Source organism: Pipistrellus hanaki, assembly GCF_964339955.1.
Source record: "Pipistrellus hanaki genome assembly, chromosome: 8".
Classification (NCBI taxonomy): domain Eukaryota; kingdom Metazoa; phylum Chordata; class Mammalia; order Chiroptera; family Vespertilionidae; genus Pipistrellus; species Pipistrellus hanaki.
This window is the reverse complement of record NC_140510.1, coordinates 47494940-47518739: the sequence shown is the minus strand read 5'-3', so window position 1 is coordinate 47518739 and position 23800 is coordinate 47494940. Positions and strand designations below refer to the sequence as shown.

General features: G+C 45.4%; 1 protein-coding gene across 3 annotated transcripts in view; it reads left to right on the top strand.

Annotated features, from left to right (window-relative positions):
• Positions 1–23800, top strand: part of WIPF1 (WAS/WASL interacting protein family member 1) — a 105054-nt gene that overhangs the window by 16688 nt on the left and 64566 nt on the right. The window contains exon 1 of one of the 3 annotated variants that reach the window (XM_084892663.1): positions 23118–23262. The exons of the other annotated variants lie outside the window; for them this stretch is intronic. The gene's annotated coding sequence lies outside the window, so the exon portion shown is untranslated. Of the gene's footprint in view, positions 1–23117; positions 23263–23800 lie in introns of those variants that run through there. 3 annotated transcript variants of the gene reach the window in all.

The following is a 23800-nucleotide window of genomic DNA, read 5'->3' as shown; positions in this document are numbered from 1 at the left end:
ATATGTAACTTGAGAAAAATAGGATGGTTTCTTTCCAAATGAGAAGGTCACATCCCTTCAAGAGCTTGTACTCAGGAAACACCCCTAAAAGTGGACACACTTGACCTCAAGGTGATGGCTGTGTATTTTAGATATTCATTCAAGTTTAACATGACCAGATCAGATCGGCCCTGAGAACAGGGTCCCAGAGGAAATGGCCAGGGACCCCTGGGAACTGAGGACAAGGTGTATTCTTCACAGAATCCCAGGGATCCAGCCACAGAACAGGTGGCCTTGGCCCCTTGGCTGTCTCAGGGGTGGCAGGCCCACCTAGGTCTGTGGTTGGCAAACTGTGGCTCGAGAGCCACATGCGGCTCTTTGGCCCCTTGAGTGTGGCTCTTCCACAAAATACCACAGCAAGTCTGGGCAAGTCTCTTTTGAAGAAATGGCGTTAGAAGAAGTTCAAGTTTAAAAAGTTTGGCTCTCAAAAGAAATTTCAATCGTTGTACTGTTGATGTCTGGCTCTGTTGACTAATGAGTTTGCCGACCACTGACCTAGGCAAGTCTGTGTTTAATAATTTGCTTAGTTATGTATACCTATTTAAGAGAAAGAACACTCTTGGGTAAGACCAAATCTAGTGGGGAAGGGAGAAGACGGGGGACATTGGTAATAGTGTCAACAACAAAAAATATTAACTAAAAAGTAAATGTAATACTTTAAACAATAAAGAGTAAATAAATAAGTCAATGCCAAAGAGCATTCAAAACTAAGAAAGGCAGGCAGAGAGCCCCAGGTCCTAGCAGCAGCTTTGCCAGAGTGTGACCTTGGGCCTCAGTTTCCTCATCTCTGAATCGGGGAGAGATGCTCCCCGTGATCTCTGTCTCCAGCCTGAGAAACCTTCCCTGGCAGGAAGGAGAGGCTGCCCGAGCTCCTTTCTCAGGCGGCCAAGGAGCACATTCTTTCCCGTGCCCACATATGGAAGCAATTTCTAGATTTTCCAAGGCACTTGTGCTGCTGAGCTCAGCCAGAGGAGCTCCGCGGTGGAAAGTGGAAAAAGACAAAAAACTGCATGTGTTTTCCTTCCACCGCGCACGCTCCTATCTGGAATCGCCCGGGCAGGCTGCTCTCCGGCTGTCCCCGGGGTGTGCGCCGGGTGAGGGGTATTTGGGAGGTGAAGTCCTGCTAAAAACAGAGCGAGTGCTGAGCTCACTGCCTCTCTCCCCTGGAAGCCTTTGGCTGGGGGCTGGGGAGGAACATGGATTCCTGAGTTTTGTCCCCACATTTATCGTCATCTTTCTCTCTGGTCTGTCCAAAGGAGGACTATTAATGGCTGCCGTTAGTTGAAAGCTGAATTGGGGAACATTAGCCCTGGGCTTTTGAAGAGGAAAATGTTTTATTAGTTCCTCTCTCATGTTCCTTTTACTTGTGTTCCTCTTCTGAGCTCCTTGGGGGTTTTGGTAGCGGTTGAGCCATAATTCCTATAAACTGGTGGCATTGACTCTGAAATTCAGGTCAAGACAGTGACTCTTTCTAGTCGCAGAGCCTCCTCTGGGGCCTGGTTCCCAGCACGGGCCCGAAGGACCTCCTTTCCTCCATCCCTTCCTCTTCCCTCCTGACCGTAATTCCTGGGAAGGAGCTCACTGCAGGGCATACTTATAGAGAAATGCTTTTTGTTAAAACCGTTTCATCCATGTTCTCACAGACCCCCGATATCTCTTCCAAATACTTCCTGGAAAAATACCTCTCCAACTCCATACAGTAGGCTGATCGATGCCCAAGGACTCTTAGCAGGAACCACATTCCTTTTTGTTTTGTTTTGTTGCTGGATCTCCAGTGCAGAGCCTTCTGGTCTGAGAGGCCCTGGGATTCCCTGGGAGAAAACACATTTATGACTCTGGCTTGCTTCCTCCGGGCTTGCTGCTGTCAAGGGCTGGGAATCAAACGACATAAAGATAGAAGCACTTATCGGGACCTCACATGTCTGGTCGCCCTGTTTCAGAACACTCCGATTAGCTCTGCTTGGCTTTGGATATGGTTGTAATTCTACACTTACGCTTTTCCTCCTATGGTTTCTGGACTATTTTAAAGCAGCTACACGTGCCGCCGTCCTCTCCGGAGCTTCTCTGGAGTTTTGTAAACTGGAGGCATTTACGAACGTTCGATCCTCTTCACCTGCCTTCTGTCTGCGAGGTGCTGACGGTCTGAAGTGCCAATCCCAGAGAGAGCGAGAGTGCAGGCCTGCTCCTGCTGGGAGTGTCTGCAGCATTCAGCTGGCCCGGCGAGGTGCCCTGTGCCAGCCAGCGAGGCAGCGCCCCCCTCTGCCGAGAAGAGGAAGACCATTCACCCGGCTCTTCTGAGGCCCCGCCTTCCTCTGCAGGGCGGGCAGCATAGCCCGCTCTGGTCTCTAAGGCAGCTGCAGCCACACCCACCCGGACATCCTGCTCCCTCTGACCAATCACGCTCCCTTCTCGCAAGGCAGTCACCACCAAACCTCACTCCTCTGCAGCCTGCTCTTACTTATTCACTCAGCAAACATGTGTGCTCACTATTTTTAAAAAAATATATTTTATTGATTTTTAAGAGAGGAAGAGAGAGGGATAGATAGTTAGAAACATTGATGAGAGAGAATCATCGATCAGCTGCCTCTTGCACACCCCCTACTGGGCATGTGCCCGCAACCAAGGTGCATGCCCTTGACCAGAATCAAACCTGGGACCTTTCAGTCCGCAGGGCGACGCTCTATCCACTGAGCCAAACAGGTCTCGGCTGTGCTCACTATTGAGAGTTGCTTGTGTTCCAGAAGGGAGAAACAGATAGTAAACAAGCAAACAAATAGCTATTAGATAAATGAATGCATAATTCATACTTATATTAATTACTTGGATAATTAAGTGTGAGATGTGCTAAGAAAAAGGCTGGCAGATGATGGGAAGAGGATGTTGGGGATACTACTGGAGATACTGCTGTCCAGGAAAGCTTCTGAGAACTGAGATATAAATGACAAGGAGTCAGACATGGATACCTGGAGAGAACGTGCGTCAGGCAAAGGGAATGTCCACTGCAAAGGCCCTGAGGTGAGAGTAAGTTGTCCGAGTCCAGACAAAGGGAGAGTGTAGCTGTGGGAGAGGGCGAAGGACGCAGTCGGAGATGTAGGCCAGGGCCCAGTGCTCCCTAAGGACTGGACTAGGGTTCTAGCCCATGGATACCATCAGATGTGTGTTTTAATAAAGTCACTCTTGTTTCCACCGCACCACTGCCTAGCTCTGAGCTCATGCCTCGCTCCCTAACTCACACCTGCTCTTCCCATAAGGGTGCCCCAGCTCGTCCTGCTGCACCCTGGCCTCTGAGCCCAGCTCCCTCACTTCCGCAGCCCCAACACCAATGATCTGCCCGGCCTGGGCTTGGAAGAATGGGCGACTCCCTCTGCCCTGGGCTGGGCTGCAGCACTGGACAAAGAGGAGAGGAAAGTGTGTTCTAGGCCTTGAGACTTTGGGCAGGCTCCTCCCTCCCGGCTTCAGTTCCCACCTCCGTTCAGGGGCTCCAGCTGCAAGCTTCAGGGATTGGCACTGACATCGCAGTAACAATGTTCATCAGGCACTGGCTTTAAGCATTTACTCCTCTATGAGATCACACTGTTGTTATTCCTACACTAGAGGCCCTGTGCACAAAATCCGTGTACTTGGGGGGGGGGGAACCTCAGCCCGGCCTGTGCCCTCTTGCAGTCCAGGAGCCCTCGGGGGATGTCCGATTGCCACAGAGGCAGGAGCGGCTCCCACCACCGCCGTTGCCCTCCCCAGCCTTGAGCCCGGCTTCTGGCTGACCAGGATTCCCCTGTGGGAGCACACTGACTACCATGGGGCAGCTCCTGTGTTGAGTGTCTACCCTCTGGTGGTCAGTGCATGTCATAACGACTGGTCTTTCCACCATTTGGTCTATTTGCATATTAGCCTTTTATTATATCGGACTACCGTGTAGAAAACAGAGGCACAGAGTGGTTAAGTGACTTGTCCAGAATGCCCAGCTAGAACGTGGGTGAGCCAGGATTCAAAGCAGGCAGTCTGACAGCCCCACGCTCTGAATTGCAGTCTTATAGCCCCACGCTCTGAATCACTATATTCTGCTGTGCTTCCCACCCTTCACAGTCCTGAACAAGGTGCTTTTCCAGGTTGCTCAGTCTGCAGTGCAGGCCTCATCAGGGGCGATGCTCTCCCACTGACACACTCCGCCTCGAGCACTGAGCAGACCCATTCAGTTCACCAAGTTAGCATGGCCTCTCTGATGTCAGCTGAGCATGTGCAGATTGTCCTCTCCCACAATCCTCTAGTCCACGTGTGAGAGCCTCTACTCTGGGAACACCCACCACCTGCCCAACAACAATGCCTGAGATCACAGAGCTAGTAAATGGCGGAACCAGGATTTGAACCCAGGCAGGCTGGCTCCAGAAAGCATTTAGAGTGCTCTTCCTTCTACTGAAGACTTCCACCCCTGTGGAATTCCACCCCTAACCCTAACCTTAACCTTTCCACATGGAGGTCCATGTCCTAATCCTTGCAGCCTCAGGATGGGCCTATAAATACTTGAGGACAGTTATCACCTCTCTCTTGGTTCCAAGCGAGCTCTCGGAGAGCAGTTCTAGCCTAGGGCCCCCAGTTCCTCCCAGAAAAGCACAGAGTGCTGTGTGATTTGCAGTCCAAATCAGACGCCTGTGAGAGGCCGGGGAGCACTATTCATAATGATGCTGGGACAAGGCATACCCATGGACTGTCCAGGGCCAACCAGGATGCGGCTTGCCCTCCCCGCAGGCCAGGGTGGAAATGCCACTGCTCCGGATGCTTCTGAGGACAGAGTGTGTTCAGCGGGTTCTGGGGAAGCTGAGCTGACTCCACACGGACTCTTGATGGGTGGGAATTGGGTTCCAGGAGTCTGCCATTGCTCAGGCTTCTTGCCAGGGACAAGTGCTGGGTGTGCGGTGGAGTCCCACAGCCGCTGATGTGATTGGATCAGTCACCTCCCACCTGGAGTTCCCAGTCAGCTCATCTGTGAAATGGAGGTTGGTGATCCGGAAGGCCCTTCCAGTCCTAAACCTCTGACCCCATGTAAGCCTTCCTGCCTACACCCTCACTCTCAAGTCTCGGACATGGGAGTTGGTGTTGTTAATTTATTTTCTGTGTTTTGCAGCGCTTCTACAAGCATTATAGGCCAGACCCTAGAAGTTTAGAGTGCCAGAGATCCCCTTATCTACCTGCTTTTGGGGTGTCTGTGAAATTGTGCTGAGCACTAAGTAGCTTCTTTAAATAATGTTTTTCCTCTGAGACAGCCATATAAACACAGGGAACAAAACAAAACAAAAAAACAAACAAAACAAAAAACACAGCCTCCTTTGAAACTCCCCGTTGACTTATGGAGAAATTTCTTTTGTAAAATTTACCTTTTATAGTTCCTAAAGCCTGCATCTGTGACATAATTTCCAAGTGTCTCAGCACAGTTTATCTCATTAGATCCTCAATGTGGCCACCGAGGGGCAGCTTTACAAGCACCTTCGTGTTTCCGATGCTGAACCAGGCCCCGGGAGACTAGCGGTGTGAGAGGACATACCGCTAGTTAACGTGGGACTGCCGCTCAGATTCACGGCCGCAGTTTTCGGTTTGTGTATGTTTTTCCAGCAGAGAGCTCTTTTTTTTTTTTTTTTTTTTTCAAAAGAAGCAAAGCTTTCCCAGGTAAAGTAGGGTGCACCTGCCTTTTGTGGTCCTCTGGGAGGGGCTCTATACCCCCACCCCCACCCCCCGACGGAACAAGGTTTGAACGACGCTGTCCTTTTCCGAGGCGCCTCGCTGGTTTGCCCCGTTCAGGGAGAGAGGACATTATGGGATTCCGCACAGTTCCATTCCCCATAGACATGGTGCACGGCATGAACATCACTGTGATTCTAAGCCACTGGGTCAGACCATCTCGGGCTTGGGTCGGTTGTGTGATCATGGCCTCTGCTGGGAGCCTTGTCTCCCGCCCCCTCCCTCCTCTCCCCTAACTCCTGAGGCTCCGTGAAGACCCTCTGCACCCTGCTTTCCTGCCTCGCCCTGTCCCATTACCAGGGTCATGTCTCCTTTCTGCATATTACTTTCCTGCCTTCATTACACCTCCACCCACCCCATAAACACTAGTTTAGCACTTACCAAATAAAACCAGGGTAAGGGCCCAGCCTAGTGTCTGGCACGTAAGGAGCATGAGCCGCCGCCCCCTGCGAGCACAGTGCCCCTTTATTTCCTCTTTATTGTGTCTGAGATGATTGGCTTCTCCAGGATGAGCTCCCAGTTGCTTCTATGGCAAAACCTCTTGCTGTTCTGTAGCCTTTTCTCTCTCCTAGAGGGTAAACCTGGGTGCTTGGCTCATTTCCACTGCCTGGGTGTCCTGACCTCTCTCCATGGTCACGTCACAGTCAGAAGGGACCAAAGCAGAAGAGAAGTTAGAGAACAGTTTTCCCTCTGGGGTTGTTGGGTCCCAAGGAGCAGCTGAATGGCATCTATCCAACGAGCACCCGTATGTAGGGACAAAAAAAATGAATGGGGATTAGTTCCCATGTTTAAGTCCAGCGCTTGCTCTCTCTCAGCACTTTGCAAGGGGTTCGTGCTCAGCATCACCAACTGGCAGGTCATGGACGTGCACGCATAAGGTTCTGTTTCTCTTGCTTGGTGTCTGGAGCTTTGCAAACACCAGGAACTGATTCTTCTCTTTCTAAACATGCAACCTTCACGCTACCAGGTTTTTCTTAAGTCCACTCTTTACATTAGTCTCCACCATGTACGATTTAATTCATTGGGGATAGTTTTAGAAGACGTGATATATTTTAAAAAAAATGCATTGATAATTTTACCTATAAGAGGTCATTCAGAAAATTCAAAGCATTAGTCCAGTGTAAACTGTTAGGAAATATTCTTGGCATTCTGTGTTTTGATGTTTACAAGAGACGCTTTGCTGAGACCCATGGTTCTTCTACAATGATTCTTTTCCTCTCTAAAAGAGCAGCAGTTATTGGGAGTAGCAATCCAAAGTTCCACCAAGCCACCATAAATGTAGCAGCCTTTCTCCTCATTCTGCAAACGTGCATGGGTTTTTTAAAATAGTCTAGACATATCCTGGATGTGCGTCAGCTGTCTCCATAAAACATCGATATTGTGTGTGTGTGTGTGTGTGTGTGTGTGAGATTGCATGCCTGGGCTAAGGCATAGGTAGCTGTTTATTTCTCCTAATCATTTCAGTCTACTAGTCAAACTTGGCCATTCTGTTCCTCAGGTGACTTTCCCCACAGAAGTGAACATTTAGTGACCAGCGCAAGTAAGCCAGAAGCCCCCACAGTGTTCCTCTCCCTGCACACAGCAGCGCCCCTACCCTCAGCCAGGGCTGGGGATCTACACTGCTGGTGAATAAGAGTAAATGGAACATCAGGATGGGCTGGCCAGGGTCTAGTTTCCATTCATGTGATAATATTCACATAGCAGACTTGGTTGGACTCCTTAACTGCCTGTCAGACCAGGAATCCTTAGAGGGAAAAAAAAAAAAAAAGATAGGAAAATCTTTTCATTGGAAAATGTCTTAGAACCAAAGAAAATGGCACAGGAAGCTGGTGGCCTGAGTTCTTGATCTCCTTGAAATTCTGTTGCTGTTTTCTTGGACATGCCTGCTAAGAAGCATGGGCTTGTCTTTTCATGAAATTTACCCTGTGAAAGAAATTCTTATTCCCTTTTACTCATATATTTAGTTTATCTGTTAAATGTTACTTTGTGACATAGGAAGCCAAATGTAGTGGCTTAAGACAGCATTTAATGGTTTGTGAATCTGCAGTCCGTGCTGGGTGGGCTCAGCTGTGCAGCTCTCCCGCTGTTCTTGCTTTAACCAGACTGGGTGGCGTTCAGATGGCAGGTTACTGGGGACAGGACATCGTGGGAAACACGGGCGGCTGGGCTTCTCTTGTTCTCCATGTAGTGTCGGACCTCTCACCCTCCAAGGGGCCTCTTCAGCAGGGTCACTGGGCTTTTTACGTGGTGGTTAGGGTCACAGAAGCCCAAGCTGCCAGCCTTCTGAAGGCTCAGGCACAGAACCAGCAGGGTGTCCCTTCTGCAGCTCTCTTTTGGTTAAAGCAAGTCACAGGTGCAGCCCAATTCAAGGTGGGGCCGGGACTAATTATCTAATAAAGAAAATGAGCAGTTACTATCTTAAGGCAACTTCTAGCCCTTTTGTCAAAGAAAAGTAACCCTAAGAAAAGAAAGGCATACAAACCATTAAAGTGAATTTTTTTTTTTTTTTTTTTTTTTTTTTTTTTTTTTTTTTTTTTTTACAAATGTCGTCTATTTCCAAGTGATCTGACAGAGACATATCTGTAGCCTGAGAGAATGGAGAGGGAGCATGATCAATTTTTAATACACATAAATGGTATGATAAATTATGCATGGAGGAATGGTATAAAGCATTAAACAATGGAGGATAAATAATTTAAACGATTAAAAACGGCCTCTGTCATATATTGGATATGGGAGAACTCTATTTGAATTTTCTCTTCAGGGAAATAGAGGAGGACTGTTTTGAAGGGGATTTTTTGAGGCAGGTTTTTAAAGGGACCATCATCGTGTGGTCTGCCGGGAGAGGCTGTGGAGCACAGGAACTCCGACTTCCACGCTGCCATGTCTGTGAGTGGGCCTTGCTGGAGGCGGGGCTGTCTTCTGTCAGGAGAGCAGGGGTGTCCAGAGAAACTTTGTCAGGTCACAGGGGTAGAATGTTAGGAGAGCCACATTCATCAAAAGCACCATATTATAAGATGCAGTGGCTAAGATCATAGGTGTGGAGGTCAAACGTATCTAGGTGTGAACCCACTCTCTGCCACTCACTGATTTTATCAACTTTGTTATTAATTGGCCTCCCTGAAGCTCAATTTCCTTATTTGTAAAATGGGTTCAGTAATACTCCCAAAGGACTGTTGAGCATTAAATAACATACAAATGTCAGTGACTTAGCTCAGTGTCTGGGACATAGTAAATGCTCAATAAATGTTTATTATTAGCCCTGGCCGATGTTCTCAGTAGTTAGTGTGTTGGCCGATACACCAAAGGCTCAATTCTTGTCAAGGGCATGTACCTTGGTTGCCAGTTTGATCCCTGGCCCCAGTCAGGGTACGTACAGGAGGCAACCAATTGATTTGTATCTCTCACATTGATGTGTCTCTTCTTTCTCTCCCTCCCTCCCTTCCATTTCTCTAAAAAAGAAGGAAATAGAAAATCAATGGAAAAATTATCCTTGGGTGAGGATTAACAACAACAACAACAACAACATGTTTATTATTAGTTACAGAATTATATATTGATTGTCCCATGCATGAATTTGTGCATGGATGGGGTGCAGCCAGCCTGGCTAGGAGGAGGAGACATGGGCTGTTGGCCGGCCTGCCTGCTGGTCGAACTCCTGGTTGAGGGGACAATTTGCATATATTAGCCTTTTATTATATAGGATATACGCTGAGTGGCCAGATTATCATGCGTTCAGAGATCATAATAATCTGGCCACTCAGTGTATATTAATGACAGTTCAAATTGATATTGTTGGTACATCAGACCACGGGAAACTGAAGACACACCGTGAGTGTTTGACAACATGGCTGCGAATATATTTACACTTCTGCTAATAAGAGGTGGATCTGCTGGGGTTCTTTCCCCAGCCTTACAAAGGGTTCAGCATTCTGGAGAAAGGGCTGTGTAGATGATTAAGAAGGAGTCCATGGACGAAAGGTATTTTTGATAGGCATTGGGGGTCAGAGGAGCTTCCAGCTGAAGGAGCTAGAAGACTGTCTTGACCAAGGACCGGTGCTTTTATTCACACCACCTGTTTTAAGGCAAGGTGGAAATATACACTTCAAAGGGTATAATATCAAAGGGTTTACAGAGACTGTCAGTTTCTGGAATAGCCTACAGCTGTTCAGGTGTTTGGCCAGCAGGAGGCAATAAGATGCCCTGAGCTGTTGGCAGATAACAATCATCCTATTCAGGTTTGGGGGAAGTGCCCTTTAGCCCTTTCCAACAGGTAAACTACCTGTGACTCAACCCTGTTGAGCTCCCCAAGCTTCACCAACCCTTTGGTAAAACTCTTGTAATTACTACATGCTGGGATTGGTTCTCGCCATGGATCTGTGGCTCTTTCCTTTGAATCTCGTGGGGCAGGAAGATTGTCACTACATTGACCGAGAGAGAGGGCAGAAGTGGCCCCGTGTGACTTCCAGGGCTAGGCCACTTCTGCCTGCTCATTAGGAACACTTGTTTTTGGAGACTTGATCCACCGAGTAAGAAGTCCGGCCGAGTGATGGGAAGACCACATGCTCTAGTGGACAGTCTTGGTTGAGCCCACCCTTTATGATAGATCCTCCCTTCCTCTAGTTGATGGACTGACGTAAACCCCACCTGCAGCCAGACATTGCTGAGCTCTGAACCACCCATCAGCACCTGCCAATACCCTAAGCACACCCTCCCCCCCATTCCTAAGTCCCTAGGTCCCTAATCACCAATCAGCTTACACTGAGTGCCCTAAGCCCCATCCCCTATCCTTAAAGGTGCTTGTACCCCAGCCCTCGCTCTCTTCCATCCCTCTCTGTGGAAGCAGCCAGCAGGGGTACTCTTCCTACCAATTAAGCCTGTGTGTGTCCTGCCATGCCGATCTCTGGTTACCTTCTCTATTTAATCTATCACGTTAGCCTTCCCGGCCCCGCACCAGACATCAGTGAAGAAACCCTCCTGGAAGTGGATCCTCCGACCCTAGTATGCTAGCCCCCATTTGTCAGTGAGCTCGGCAAGATGTTATGGGACACAGAAGAGTGGTCTCCACCATGGCATTTCTGAATCCCTGACCCACGTGGTCCATGAGGAAAATGAAGTGGTTGCGTTATGCAGCTAAGTTTTGAGGTTGTTGGCTACACAGCAGTAGTTACCTGGAGCACTTACCCAGCAAGGTGGCCTGGCTTCATATCTTGGGTTGTTACCATATAACATGTGTTTATAATATCTTGACTGTAAGAACCACCTGGTCCATCAAAACATGCCATATTTCTGCTAGTTTTTTCCATACAAGATAACATGGGCCATTAGCTAATCGGTTGACAGATATTTATTGAACTGAGACCCATGGTGGAAGGCCACAAAGCAAGCTCTTCTGCAACTGTAGAGTTTGCTTGAAAGGGTGTGTTACTGCTATTACAGTCACCACCACTAACATAGAAATAACAGTTCTCCTCAATGATTATGAATTGGTGCATTAAAAAGCACTTAGGGTTGGTTTTTTTTAAATAAAAAGATAATACTGTTGATACACATATTATTTTAGGTTAATGGATCATGCTAATAGTCCATGCTAGTAAGAGCATTTACAAAGCAACATGAGCATATACAGGAAGATTGGACCGTTAGGGCCTGCGGTAGCTAGTCATTTAGAAGCAGCTGAACTGTAATGTAATAACAGTCTTCGAACTTCCATTTGGAATCAGTTTAATGGTCTCTTTATGAACAGATAATTCAGGCTGAGTTTTTGAAAATCAGGGTGTGGCAGATCATAGGGCGTATCCCCTCTGAGAGGCTGAGTGAAGACATCTTTATTCTTCCAATACTGCCTTTTCATCCAGCCAACAACTTAGAGTGACAGCACCCTGTTATGCTCTGAGGTCAGGGGTAGCCAGTCCACAGCACATGTGATGCCAGGCAATTAGGCTGTCTCTATACACATAAGTTGGTCATGGTGTTGGTTTCATGCAAATTGTGTGGAGATCACGCCCGAGTTCTCATGGCATGTGGGTATTTCTCACTGCCCATCCTTCGGAAGAGAGCCATGGGCATGTTGAACCAGAACAAAGATCCCTAGCACAGATATGGCTGAAGGTAGTAGATTGGGTGCTTTCATTTGTTCAAGACTCTATCTTGCTGAAAATATTGTCAGGAGATGTGCTATTTATGTTTAATCCTAAAAGGAAAATTGAGAAGCTAATCTTTTGAGCAGAGCAGTTGGATGGCATGATGATTCGGTGAAAGGAGAAGGTCCAGGAAACTCCTCAGTAGATAGGAGACTGTAGAAAGAGGAACAAAGGGAGTTTTATATCCAGTTTCAACCTTAAAATCTATAAATTACTAGACAAGTTAACTTAGAATCCAAATCAGCATTTTTTTAAAATTTATTTTGAAGCTCTTATGCATTGTCCATACACAGAGCGGACCATTTATAAAACTGGTGAACTGGACGGTGGATTTGAGAATGAGGAAGTCTTCTGATCTGGTGTTGGGAGGCAGCTATCTTTCATTCATTCAGCAGACACCTGCAAGAACCTTCCTCCCTCCCAGGAGGAGATGGACCTGTAGGGAGTGGTGTATAGACCACTGGAGAGATGGAGTGAGGGGAGTGGCTTTACCTGGGAGGGTCTGGAAAGAAGAGGCTGACCCCCGAACCAAGGCCAAGATTGCATTACAGGAGACAAGCCACTTCTCTCTAAGGTACCATGCCAATCTTTCCTTTAGAGATGTGCTGAGAGATGGCAAGTCATTTACTTGTTTTGCTACATATTGTTCTGGGTATTTTTAATGGGATGGAAAAGCAGGCTGTGGGCCTGGTTGTTCTAGCAGCACATTCTCATGTGTGAAGATTATGCCCCAAACTTCCTGTCCCCTTTATAGAGAGATGAAACCATCACAGGTGCTGGACAATAAAAGGGTTCTGTTCAAAACAAAACAAAAAAAATCTCTCTCCCATCTTTATTTCCCATCAAACCAAAAAATCTCTCTCACATTCACTTGGTGGAAGGAGAACACAGGGGAGGGGCTTCCCAGAGGAAATGTGGTTTATAACCGAGCCTCAAAGTCACTGCAGCAGCAATTTCTGAGCTGCTGCCTCCAGGACAGGAGGAACCAAGTTGAGATTGACTGATCTGATCCAGAGCAGGGGTGAAGTTCGGGCTTCGGTTGTGGCTAAGATAGAAATCACATCCATTCAGAATCACTCTTGATTGCCATTTCCTTGCTTGACCTCCAGATGAAGTGGCAGGCTGCCAGTTGTGGGCCCTGGCATTTGGAAAATATGTGTTTTTAAAGACTGGAATCACACCTGGTGTGGCCCCGTAGTGACCCGGCAGGTTTATGTCTGCTGTCTCAGGATACTCTGGGGGCACACTGGCTGTCACTTAAATTTTCTATCTCTCTTTTTCAAGTATAAGGGTTGGATTTATGTAAGTAAAATAAGCATCTTATGTAACTGCACAGATGAGAAATGGAATCCCAAGGTGTGTCAGTCCACACAGTTTGCACAATTTTATTAAGGGTTCCTGGATTTTTAATTTGTTTTGTTTGTTCTTTTAACAATTTGGATAGCATGAGACAGTTCATTGTGCACAACAACTCAGGATGGTGGTGGTGTTGCTTTGCTTTGTTTGTTTGGTTTTAGAACCTTATGTCTTTGTCTTGAATCAGGCTATATAAATTTTTAAGCTGAATTTATACATTTAGTAGTATACTACTCATCACAACTTATTTTCCCCTGTATATTACTCATTGCTTAGGAAAGCTTCATACCTAGAAAGTCTAGTTACTAAAAATTTCAAAATGCTCTGATGAATATTATAGTTCATGGGGGTAATTTTCTAAAAACAGGGAAATATAATTTATTAAAAACAAAAACCATAATCAACTCTGTAATATTTCATTAACTCCTATTCTGTGGCTACTTCTGTCATTGTCACTAATGATCCATAGTGCTTCAAGGTCAAAGTGCAGTTTTATAAAATTTTCATAATCACACTTAGGTTACTAGATGCAGACATGTTTGATACTTTTATACACAAATTTGTCCTTGGAAGTTAACTGGTGGATATGATGTTGCTTTCAGTACTGTAAGTATATCATTGAGACATACACAACAGTAGTTCAGTAAGCAGTACATAGCTTTCTTTTAGGTACCTCGCAGAGCACCACCATTATTTCTGGAAGTTTCTTGAAGGCAAAGGAAATAATGGATGCTGATATACAAAATGTGGTGTTGCCCATTCAGAATGACTGTGAGTAATTGATACAATATTGAGAGATGCTTATCTTTTGAACGTTTACCTCATTTACAGAATCATGTGATTTAGCGTGTCTGTAGCCACTTCAAAGTCCAAATCATAATCCAGGAAATACGTGATAAACACATGTGGTTGGGTTTGATGTTGCTCAACCGGATGCGATCCACACTCTGATTGTGACCTGAATAAATCCTGAGACCCCACGTGGTCCAGATTCTCATTCTCATTTGGAGTCTCGTTCAAGGAAAACATCAGAAACCCTTGAAGAATAACATCTCTTCAATCTAAGTTTTTAAAAAGGCATGGCTTAAAGGTTTACACTGCACTCCACATAAACAGCTTCTATGTAGCCTCTATTGTACCGACACTCACGGCCACTGCTAACCCTCTCTTTGTAACTCTCATCCACATCGTGTATCACTGGCCATGAAGCTTTCCTCATTAAAAAAAATTATGAAGATATAATTCACATTCCATTTTCCTCCTTATTTTTGATCAGGCACAAATATATCCAACTCTTCCAAATATAGAAGTATAAATGCTATTCCACCTCCAGGCTCAATATATCCATATGAATTTCCTGTTCTGCTTCCTGGACGGGCTGTGTCTCCCTAAGGTGCCTGGAGGACCTGTAGCTCCACTCACCCTTATTCCCGAATATCCCTTATTTCCTGCAGGCACAGCTCCCTCAGAAATAAACTCATTGCTAGGCTCTGCGCTTCTTGTGAGATATTCTAATATAGAATTTTCTGATAATAAAATGTCCACCTACTAACCGCAGCCACCATTTATGCACTGCGCTGGCTAAGCTCTTTGTGCCATCACATTCAATGCTCATAAAATTATGCCCCTGTTACAGATGAGAAAACTGGGGATCCAAAAAAATAAAGCAATTCACTGCAACTAGTAAGTAATGGATTTGGGATTTGAACCCAGGTAATTTGAAGCCTTCCTTTAGCAGTGACATAGCTTGTTTACCAATTCGGCCCTATTCTTTGTGCTCTTTAATATGGAAAAGGAGGGATGCATCTGAGTAGGAAGACTGTGCAAATATAGGCAATTAATTAGGTGTTCTCTTGGTTTCATGTTATGCATGTGTGTGAGGAAAGCATAACTCCTGAATCAGAGCCACAAGTCTCTCCCTGGACCCTGGGGACACTTTGGAATTGTTCACATTGACTTGTATTCTCCTACGTGGTGTCCAGCCTAACAGAAGGGAGCAGCCCGGGTGTGAGAGTGTCTTGGTCCTAGCACTGCCTTCTACCTCTGGAGTTCTGTATTTACTTAAAACTTACACTGGATGAGTGGTGAAGCTTTCTTTGTGTGCCTAGTTGGTCTTATGAACAAGGAAATTTGCCATACCCTTTCAATGCTTTGATCAACAACAAAGATGAGTTATTTGGCCTAGTTTTTTGGAATTCAGCTGCATGATACTGGAAAGGGCCAATTTAGTTGTTGGCATCAGGCCCTCTACGATGCCAAAGACGAATGACTCTGCAAGGGCTCTGGCTTTGAAGACAGCTGGCCAGAATAATTCTGGCTTCGATGACGTTACAATGGCATAAACAAATGTACCAGAATGCAGCGCATCAGCAAGAGAACTTTCTTGACCTCTCATCTTCTTTTTAGCTGCTCCCAGGGCTCAGAAAGTGGTACAGGGTGTCTTTTTGCATGAAAGCTAGTGAGGAAAGGCTTTGACATGACTTAGTGCTCCCCAAGTCCCCCAGGAACCATGTAGAAACCATTGCTCTGGGGTGTAACTGGACTGTCTGACCTACATTGTGAAGCACTGACTGCCAAGGGCGGGCCTCCCTGCAGTTCCTCTCTGCCCAGCATGGTGTGCAGAGGTCCGTCTTCCTCCGGAGACAGAGCAGCAAGGACGCAGTGTTGGTGTCTCCTGGAAGTGACACCAGACTTGGAGTCAGAAGCTTGAGGTTTTTAAGTCCCAGTTCTATCACTGACTCACTTTGTACCAGTCTCTTCAACTCTTGGTCTTCCCTTTTATATTATGAGAATGATTGAAAATAACATTTAATCCATAAAATGTTTTTGCAGCTAAATTAAATGTTTAATGTTATGTTAGAACAGAAACACCCTTTTCAGGTAGTGTACCACATCTTCTTTGTGGTCCAAACCAGGATCTCAGTCCAGTAAATTGAAATTAACCAGCAGGTCTTCAGTTGCTACACCTTTATCCCTATTCCCCCCTTTCCACTATCCTAGGATTTTCCATGAAAAATTAAATATTAAATTTTAATGTTAACCTTCATTCAAACACATATGCAAACATGCACGAACATTACCTGCTTACGTATTTTATAGCCAGATTTTCCCCTTCCCTGTGCACTGCTATGACAGTTTTAGAAAGATAGAAACCACCTCATTTTTTTAACAACATCAACAAAAAAGTGTGGATTCTTGTTGATTCTTTTGCTTTCATAACCAGACTTTAGGAAACACAACAGTCTAGTCTCTGAGCAAGTCTAGCAACATTATTTTCTCATCTGAATTCCTCAACTCTTTAGAGGATATGTTTACATTCTTATGACCTTACAGTTAAGCTCTTACCTAATTCTAGAATAGATTCCTTAGTGGATAATGACTTCTAGTGACTGGAAGTGAGATAGCAGGAAACCCGCCCTGCCAGCCTCCCTTCTGCAGATTCTGCTCCAGCTCTCTGGACTGCTTGCCTGTCTCAGAGTCCGAAGTTTGCAGCAGCATTCCCTGGATGTTCCTGGCTATGTCCTCAGCCGGGGCTCTTAGCTGTCCCTCTATCCTACACATGTCCACATGATTCGTGAGAGCTGCAGCCAGTCTTCTTCATAGAAAATGGGAAGGGAAATGAACGGAGACCTGGCAGCATATGCTTTTAAAGGGGTTTCTGTTGCCTGTGTAATGTCCTGAACACACCATTTATTATTGTTATTAACATGAATTTACCATTAAATTTCTCCAAACAATGTACTGATATTACCGATTAGTGGGTCCTGCTGTGTAGTTTTCTGTTATTCACCAAGGAAAGTCACGTGTATTTGATCTTTAGAAAAAAGTATAGGTAGGATTTCTAAATCATTCGATATTTTAGCGCACACACATATACACACATATACATATATACACACACACAGTCAGGATAGAGGGTGCTACAATAATAAAAGCATGGCCAATTGGTAAACAACAAGAAAAAGGGCAAAACAAGAAGAAAACAATAATAGAATACATGTGATAAGTGGTAGGAATAAGGTAACATATAATAATAAATGTGAATAGGCTAAATTCCTTTAATAAAATCAGTGACTCAGATTGATTAAAAAGATAATTTAGCTATATACTGTCTTAGGGGTCATATGTACACAAAAAATACACAGAAAGGAAGAAAATAAAGGGATAGGTTTGAGAATGCTAACAAACAAAACAAAAATAGGATGGTAATATTAATATTAAAAAGCGTAGGATTAAATGTAAAAAATATTAAATAAGACATAAAAGAATAAGAGAAATAAGTCAGACAAGAAGATTCAATTATAATGAATCTTTGCCCTGACTGGTTTGGCTCAGTGGATAGAACATCAGCCTGCGGACTGAAAGGTTCCAGGTTTGATTCCAGCAAGGGCATGTACATTGGTTGCGGGCACATCCCCCTTGGGAGGTGTGCAGGAGGCAGCTGATCGATGTTTCTCTCTCATCAATGTTTCTAACTCTCTATCCCTCTCCCTTCCTCTCTGTAAAAAATCAATAAAATATACTTTAAAAATAATAATGAACTTTCATGCACTGAACTTCTTAGCGCTGGATTAGATAAAGCAAGTTTTATTAAAAAGGCAAGTAAAACAATACAAATAAAAATATAAATAAATAACTTACAAACACAAAGTTTTCATAATCATAGTGGGAGACTTTAACAAAAATGCTTTCTGAATTTGATCAAGTGAACAAATATAAGTAGGAACAAGAGATTTGCTTTTGTTATTGACCTAATCCAGTGGTCGGCAAACTCATTAGTCAACAGAGCCAAATATCAACAGTACAACGATTGAAATTTCTTTTGAGAGCCAAATTTTTAAAACTTAAACTTCTTCTACCGCCACTTCTTCAAAGTAGACTGGCCCAGGCCGTGGTGTTTTTTGGAAGAGGCACACTCAAGGGGCCAAAGAGGCACATGTTTGCCGACCACGGGCCTAATCTAACAAATAGAAAATGGGCACCATTTTTTAAAAGGCAAAAGATTTATGCGATCTGAAGAGAAACCAGAGTATTGGGCACCGTTTTTTAAAAGACCCTGGAGCATTTACAAGAGTTGAGGACTACTAGACTAAAAAGAAACTTTACAATTAACCAGGAAGTAGACATAGTGGCCACATATGATAATAACATAGCATTGAAAATTAATAGAAGACGGCTCCTCTCCCTACCTCCATCCAAGCTTTTGAAACTACAATATGACCCTTTTAAATAATTCTTGGGTCAAACAGGAAATCACTACTCAAATTATAGGCTATTTAAAAATTAACGATGAAAATACAATGCCTTGAGATGTGTGGTACAGGACTAAAAGTATACTTAGATAAAAGGACTGAAAAGAAACAAAGTGAGTTTGTAACTTAAGAAGCTAATAAACGAAAAACAAAACAAGACAAAGTCAGTGGAGAGAAATAACAAATGTAAATTAATTACCTTTACTAGAAATATTACGTTTTCTAATAAATTAGAAAAATAGATTGGCAATAAGGCAGAAGTGCGGGGTTTATGGGAAAGCTGCTGGAATGAGCTTGGAAAGCTGAGTTAATGGCATGAAAGAAACTATCCCTGTCCTTAATTGCCACTTAGGTTTGATTGAGGTGAAAAGCATGTTCAGAAAATAATGAGAGAACAGGACTACATTCAGTAAAGTGCCTGTTTATGAGCTGTAGATGGTAAACCTTTCGACCACAAAGAGCAGCAGCAGACTGCGTGTCTGGTGTCAGGCAGAACTGAATTTGCACATTGGCTTCAACTTTATCAAAGGGCCCTGGATAGATGATTTAGCCTCTCCAACTTGGTTACCTTTTCCGAAAAGTGGTGATCACAGTACCCACCTCTCAGGATTACAGTGAGAATTAAACTAATGTACTAATATGGAGCCCTCACCGGTTTGGCTCAGTGGATAGAGTGTTGGCCTGTGGACTCAAGGATCCCAGATTCAATTCCAGTCAAGAGCATGTACCTTGGTTGTGGGCACATACCCAGTAGCAGGTGTGCAGGAGGCAGCTGTAACTTAAGAAGCCAATAAATGAAAATAAATGTTTCTCTCATCAATGTTTCTAACTCTCTATCCCTCTCCCTTCCTCCCTGTAAAAAATCAATAAAATATATCTATTTCAGAAGTACTAATATGGAAAGCATTTAGCTCTGTACTTGATGTGTGGTAAGGGCTTGGTCAATAGTTCCTAAGCAAGTCAGCGCAGCATCTCCTGCCAGTCTCTTCTGGGTGTTGGTGAGATGATTAGGGCACTCTCAGTAGCTTAGTACATTTTACCCAGGAGTGAGACAGAAAATAGTGTTTCCAGTAGCTAAGTTCTGCCTACCTGGATGAAAAGATCAGCATTGTGGCTATGAGATATACCCATGGTGAATGGTCAGACACGACTCTGTCTGTTAAGAGAAAACTTCTATGAAACATGATGCCCCCAAAGCAGGAGTGGTCCGGTCATGAGCTGGAGAGGAGATCCTGGCCAGTTCTGCCAGTCGGCAGTCAGTTGGTTTCCCTGAGTGGGAAAGGCAGAACCCAGGAGTCCTCCCTGGTCTGTAAAGGCTTTTCCTCTTCATTAGCAGGAGTGAAGGGTCATTCTCACAACCCTTCGGTGTCACCATAGGATCCGCCGGTGTGATGATGGATGCGTGAGAGCTTGAAAGGTAAACATATAAGGAGTCAGATAGTAAACACAGGAAAAAAAAAATTGAAAATGTAATGCCCACCTCTTATCTGTATTTAGGACTTGAGAATTTGTGGTTTGAGGCAAAAGTAGAATAGGTATGGGAGTAGGTAAAAATCATGGGTTATTTTAATGTCTGTAGATGCTACACATCAAGCCTCTTTAATCAACATATGTGTTCGGTAGGGGGAAAAATAGGTGAAAGTAGTTAATTGATGTCTCTGGTTCAAACAAGAACTGATTGCTCTACAAGGTATACCATCATGTTAATGACATATGGGAGGGGGGGTGGAGATATGATTTTAACATAGGCAACTTTGACTTCAGGAACGTTAAAATATGAAGGGGAACACATTGCCAACGAAAACATGCATCTTGGAATTTCACTCAGTATTTTGGTGTTTGCTCTCTGATAAAGGCCAGCACTAATTTTATGAAACCAATAAAAAAATTTTTTTTTTTTTACTAATACATATGGCAGAACTGATGAAAATTAAAGGCAAAAAAAATTTTTTTTTTCTCAGCCCCAAAATAATTTCTTTCATTCTCTTCTGTGAAGACAGAAAAGTCCCGGACAGCTGGGGAAGTGCTGCACACCGTAAGACTGGAGCATCTTGTATTGCCAGAACTTAAGGAAGTGCTCACAAACAGAAAGCAAAACACAAAATGGCTAGAAGCATGTCCGAGGAGCCCATGGATCAACTGAGAGCGCTCCCAGTGGCCAAAGGTGGAACAACAAAACAGTGTTGAATTATAACCCAAAATAAACAAATAAAGCCACACTGATATAAATAAAAGTTTGAATAAATTAATAAGCAGGTAAAAGAGACAACTCTTCCATGCAGAAGAATTCCGAATAACTTACATAGATACTCCACCCTCAGGGTTTTCCTTCTAACGGGTACAGTATGGAAAGGAGTGGGGACCCCTTTACAGGGGAGAAACCGGACACCTGCTGCCTCGGGCAATCGAGGCCAACATCAACAGTATTAACTTACGTTGCTGATATATATGCTTGATATGGGATTGAAATGGCACTTTACTTCTGTGGTCTTACTCCAAGTAACCCATAACTCCAGTCTTATCATAAGAAAAACATCAGAAGACAAATCCCAATTGTGGGACATTCTACAAAATGCCTGACCAGTGCTCAAAACTGTCAAGATGATAAAAAAAAAAAAAAAAGGAAAATCTAAGAAACTGTCACAATCACAAGGAACCTAAGGCAACATGATGACTAAATGCAATGGGATGTCCTGGATGGGTTCCGGGGACAGAAAAGGACATTAGGGGGAAAACTTAGAAAAATCTAAATAAACTATGGGCCTTAGTTCATCATAATGTACCAATATTGGTTTATTAATTGCTACTCATATAACCTTCTAAAGGTAAGGTTTTTAATAACGGCGAGGGAGATTGTGTGCATGAAGGGAGGGGATTCTATATTATCCTCTTTATTTTTCTAATCATCTGCAACTGTTCTAAAAAATAAAGTTTATTAAAATTTTTAAATGCCTAAACAGGAAGAAAAAAAAAGAGAGAGAGAGAGAGAGAGAGAGAGAGAGAGAGAGAGAGAGAGAGAGAGAGAGAGAGGGAGGGAGGGAGGGGAAGAAGAACAACAACAACAACAACTACCTCATGGGCAGGACACCAGGTTAGGGATTTCAAAGGAAAGTTATAAAGCATTTTGTTCAGACTTTTAAAAATTCCACGCCGAGCCTGTCTTAAGCAGAACACATGCAACTGCTTAGTTGAAAAATTGAACTGGCAGCTTCGGCAGAATGTGACACTTCTAAATACATTCAAATGGAGCCATTATTATTTCTCATCTATGTAGTATTTTGTTTTTCCAAGATGGCAGCATTTCACCATTATGCTTACGCCACGCTTATAGCCATCCTGACTCAAACGGCTAATCTGACTGTACAGTTCAATCAGAAAACCAGCCCTCAGTTGTCACAATGGTAAAACAGTCCTCCGCGTTTCCAAAGCCAGAAATGCAAGCATGCGGGGAGACGTCAAGGCTTTCCTGTCGTCCAAAGTTCCGACTCTCAGGACTCGTTTTCTCACTCGGTGTTCGCCCATGGAAAACGTCACTGGGGAATTAGAGGGGGATGTTTTCAAGCCTTGGAACAGTGAGATGGTCTACAGTTACCTTTCTAAAAAACACACCAAAAAATAATCTCTTCAAAAGCATTTGGGGGAAAAATTATCCCGAGGAAGCCAAACAAACACGTTGGGGTTTCTGCGCTGAGTCCAGTTGTACAAATTGCAGATACTCCCTGGTGCGGACATTTCACTCCCACACACCACCTCCTACCTCCACCAATTCGGTGCGTGTGGAGCTCGGAGAGCGAGGGGAATTTTACAAGGAAAGAGAGCACTGACCACAGGAACAGGGAGACCAGACTTGGCACCCTGGGCTTCGTGCTGGGCCCTGCCTCAGCTCTCCACACCCCCTTGGACACACAGAGGGGCACATTCAGGCACTCCCCCATCCCACCCCAACCTCTTGCCCGGTCAGCCTCAGGCCCCCATAGCCAGGGCTCACAGTGCCACCTGGAACCCCCATCATCCCACAGGAAGACGTGGGCATCAGCCCTTTGCTGGCGGGTCACAGAGTATCCTGCCTTTGTCTGCTGAACCGAGAATCAGGGCACGCTGTCTGACAGCAGGACTGAACAGACTGGCTGTGGGCTTGAGACTGTCCCAGGAAATTCCGGGTGTCCCTGCAGGACCCAGAGATGTGAGCTGAGCCCTGGGTGTGCTCCTTTGTGGTGGCTCCCTCAGTAGGGCAGCCCACAGACATCCTGGGCGCATGCCACCTGCCCCTCCTCATCCTCCCGCTTCTGCTGGAGGGCAGTGGCCCAGGCCTGAACCCAGGACCGGGGACAAGTGAGCACCCAGCTCCGCTGGGCGGTGCACCCCTTCTCAGCTGCCTCCCCGACCCCAAAAGGGGGCCCCCCGGAACCCCAGAGTCTGCCTCTCCCTTTCCCCGCTCCCTCGGGGAGTCAGTCACCAGTGCCAGGCGCACAGACAGGGCTCTCCCTCCGCCTCCTCCCAGGCCCGCTCCTCTCCGGTGCCCCGGGGATCCCTGCGGCCACCTTTGGGGCGCACAGCCCGGCTGCAGAGGGCTCCCCGGAGTGGAGCGGCCGCGGGGGGTGTTATCACATGGCCCGGCGGAGAGGCCGCGGGGAAGGTGCATGAGGAAGTGCAGGGTCACATGCAGCACCCGCAGGAAACGGCCGGCAGCGAGCGCGGGGACTGGAGCCCGGGGTCGCCTTCAGAGGATTCAGACAACACAGGTTAGTGCTGCCCCCGAGAAAAATCCCCCCAAAATACCTAACCGGCTCTCCTTCCCCAACTGGCTTTCTGTTTGTGATGCGAGGCAGCCGCCCTGGCTTTGACAGTGACAGCCACAGGTTGTCAGAGGAACACACACCCGGCGGGGCCGTTAGGGTGAAAACGAAATCCAAACCTCTCGCTGCCCTGTTTGGAACTCCTGCGCCTTCCAAAAACAAACCCTGAGATGCGCAAATCCAGCTCAGGTCCCCTATCAGCCCAAGTCTGCGATGGGGAGACAGATCAGCTCGTGTTTGCAGGCGGACTCCGGGGTGCAAAGGGCGGCAGAGCGGGGATCCTGTGGGTAAAATCAGGCTGCAGAGGTTTGTTGTTTTGGTGTACTTTTCATCTGGCAGGAGAAAGTCTTTTGGGCTTTGTTAAAATATGTTAAAATACTTTCTCGGGTCTTCATACATTCTTAAGTTCCCCTTTCTATTTTTTTTCGGCCCTCTTTCTTCCTTTTCTTCCTTTCCTTCTTTTACTGACACACACACACACACA